This window comes from Ornithodoros turicata, chromosome 3 (assembly GCF_037126465.1).
Source record: "Ornithodoros turicata isolate Travis chromosome 3, ASM3712646v1, whole genome shotgun sequence".
In the NCBI taxonomy this organism is placed as follows: Eukaryota; Metazoa; Arthropoda; class Arachnida; order Ixodida; family Argasidae; genus Ornithodoros; species Ornithodoros turicata.
In genome coordinates, this window is record NC_088203.1 from 24640974 (window position 1) to 24644837 (window position 3864).

Here is a 3864-nt window from a genome sequence, read left to right on the forward strand (position 1 = left end):
CGACCTGTCGTTGAATATACAAGCAAAATTAAAGCAATGCCTTTTACCAATAAAGTAGATCCTGTAGTTCTCATTTTCAAATTTTTTAATGCTTTTGTGTCCCTTGTAAAGACCTCGCCGTCTGGTTTGATTGACGCCCTTTCGTTTAATCTATACGTACGTATTGAATACATTGTGAAGAGACCTTGTGGAATTCTTGGTCTTATTTGTAGGATAACCAGGGATTAGGCTTTAGTGATGCACATTGCTTGAACGCACCTCTCTGCTTCCTTTCTGTTACCTCTGATTAACATTTAATATGGCTCGAAACCCAGTCTCAACGCCAAAGCTACACTCTAAATCCGGCACCCGATATGTACCGCATGAAAGAGGACCCGCACCTGGGCCAAGCGGTACACATGAGTTACCGTCCTCAACCAGCTGGTACAGTTCGCGACCACTGCGAAATTGAAACGGTACAAGGGCTCCGAGACCCATCCGTACCGACTAGGAACCTTTTAAGCGTGATCTATAGCAGCTGTACCTCATGTGTGCCGCGTGTTTCCGGCGCATGAGTACGAACGCCTTCTCACGATATCCATGCAAAAATATTTCGCGTGATTCCAAATACCAGTCAATAAATTACCTTATGCAGCAGTGCCATAATGGATGAGCACTATCATTCTGTCAAGGAAGTGCAATAACTAAGAACCCGTGACTGTGAGGGATCGCACGTTTGGGATGAATGTGTTTCTTGCAACCGCTGCAAATCAGTTTGTTTTGAAACGTTGGGGAGCGAGGACGAGTTTGCTCGGTCTTCGAAGAAACTCGTTCGACGCTTTCAAGATTGGAGTCATTTAAGGTGCGTATTATATCTCTGAAGTAATTATTCGTTTGCACGACGCATTTTCGTTTATCTTCGCTCTGATTCTCAGTGGTCCTGATCACCTGCAGGCTGGACACAACGACTGAGGGACGGAGACAACGAACTTTGTGCTTCATGCACGAACGTTGATGCGTGAATTAGAGGAGCCTAGATTGTACTTTACATCTGGATTACACAAGCAAGTAGGCATGTTTTTCAGGCAAGCTATTCCGGTTGTTGGATTTTATTTTCTCCTACGTTACGTCCAGGCGATGTCGTAAATGAGTGAGTCAATCGTCCACTGTGGTTTGTGTTACGTTCTGCGGAAGAAACGGAAGTTGGGGAAGGACAGCAATCCAAAGGTGTGGAGGAGATAAAGAAGCGTGACCACAGAGCAGCTGCAATGGTGAAGAAGAGATGCAGTGGTCATCGTTCATCCATATACGTTGTGCCCCGTGTGTTCGGCGTTTGTGCATCATGAAAATGCACGCTCGCGATGGACAAGCATCACCCCTGAAATGGATATAACGTATGCCTGCCAGGTCGAATAAAGGTATTTGTTTGTTATATTCATCGTGCAGCGCAGCTTCCTTGGGCTGTTAATATATCGTGGAGGAGGGGAACCACCCCTACGTGTAGGCCTAAATCGCTGTGCGCTATCCGTTACATGTACCGCATGCGAGGACGCATGTACCTCTTAATTTTAAGAGGTAATTTTTTTTTAATGTAACTCTTGGCCAAGCGGTACTTAACCGTTACCTGATTTAGAGTCTAGAGCCACCATGCAAAAGATTTTCGCTCTGCGGTGTATTATAAAAACGGCCCGTTTTTATTCTAGGGCGGATTCGACGTATCTTTTTCGGTGCTTATTTATTTTCATGAAATTGGCGTTCTTTCCTGTTTTTATGGTGTGTACGTGGTTTACCGTGTATTTATCGACGAATAGAAATCGCAACGTAATTTCAAAACTGTGCGTCTCACCTTAGTCTTAAAGCCAAAAACCAATGCAAAACTAGCCTGTGCGAGACATCACAAAAGGAACACTTTATTGCTCCACAGCGAAGTGATGGTACCTAAATCGTGAAAGCAGAGTTCTGTTTTATATTATTCTTAAATTTACCGTGTGCAGCGATTAATCTCCCAAATCTTGCCCCGGACATTCATTTGTATTCCGTGTTGTTTCGGTTAAAACTGAATTACGAAAAAATACCGGCGTATGTTGTTCGGTGTTCTTGGATTAAAACCGAAAACGTGGAGACATAATTATAAGTGCGCAATCAATTTTTTCCACAAACAGTCTGAGAAAGCAGGCGTGGCCGACACGATACGCACGTGACGTAGTCAGTCCCAGTTTCTTCTTTGTTTCTTTTTCCTCAGCTCATGCCCCACTTATGCCTGCTTGAGCTGTACCGCTCTACGTCACGAGTCACGTGCCCGGGGACCAGTTTACGTCACTTTCCCTCATTCTCCGATACATGAACGAGTGGAGGGTTCGCTAAAGGAGTGCGTAACAGACGCATAGCGCGCGCTCTGTAGGCCACCTGCACTCGTCCTACTTTCGCAGGAGCTCATTTTGTTCGTTGCGGAAAAAGCCGCAACGAAAAAAGGAAAACCAACTGGGGGTCACATCAATGCTCCTCTTAGTCAGCCGCGTGGAATTGCATAGGCCGAAACAATGCAACAAGGACATGTAATAAGGTTAAAATCTGGGCGGGTTGGTATGACATCTTTTAAAATGGATAAAATACCCCAGTGCGAAGGTAAAACAATGGGACGAGACAAACACAGACAAAGGGACGACGCACAGCACTGCAGTGTGCAGTGCGTCGTCCCTTTGTCTGTGTTTGTCTCGTCCCATTGTTTTACCTTCGCACTGGGGTATTTTATCCATTTTAAAAGGACATGTACACTCTTAAAAATGAACTTCACCGCACAGCACGCTCCTAGCCAACCATCGTCCAGAATGATATCGTTATCTGCCCTGATTTGTTGAAAACGGGAGGCGTACGCCACTTTTGTGACACTTATGCTGTTCATAATTGTCACAAAAAAGCGTACACCTCCCGTTTTCAACAAATCAGGGCAGACAACGATATCATTCGAGATGATGTTTGGCTACGAGTGTGCAATGCGGTGAAGTTCATTTCTAAGAGTGTACTCCAATGATAAAATTTCGGAAATTTCCTTCTAAGAAGTTGTAGTGTCTGTGCCCGTATCTTTTCTGAATAAGCGCAGAATTGGCCTTTACTCATCTTACATAAATGCAGCATCCGTGATTGATCTTTTGAAATAGCAAGTGTCCTCTCGCTTCATCCGACACACTTCTTTGTTTTATGTAAATCATACCTGCGTACGTCTTTTTGTACCACTTATGCACAACATAATTGGTACAAAAAGGCGTACGCCTCTCACTTTCAGCAAATCAGGGGCGAGAACGATGAGCTGGTAACGGTGATCGTTTCCATCACCTTCATTCGGGGGGTGATTGGCTAGGTGCGTGCTATGCGGTGAAGTTGATTTTTAAGAGTGTAGAGATTATACCAGCTGCGGTCACTGTCAACATCTTGGGACCATCGAACATATCCTGCACTCTAAAAACAGAACTTCACCGCATAGCACGCTGTAGTGCCAACCATTGCCACGAATGATAGAGTTATCGCCTGTGATTGGAAGACAGATGGGGGCGTACGCCTTTTTTTTTTTTGCAATTTTCATATATCCAAATTGCCACAAAAAGGCGTGGCAATGGTTGGCGCACAGCCTGCTATGCGGTGAAATGAAGTTTTTTTTTGTTTTGTTTTTTTAGTGTGAAGAAATGCCGCACATACAACACCATGCGGGAAACCTACCTTACACACTCCAGGACTGGCACGTAGGCGAACATCCTATGCCCCGGAGGTTGTTATGCGGAACGATCTACAAAAACTCGTAACCTCGTGCGTTCTCTCCAAGAAACGGGTCCCGCGCAAAGACCCCTCTAGCGTACTCCACACACACTCCACACTCTCCACACACCACAC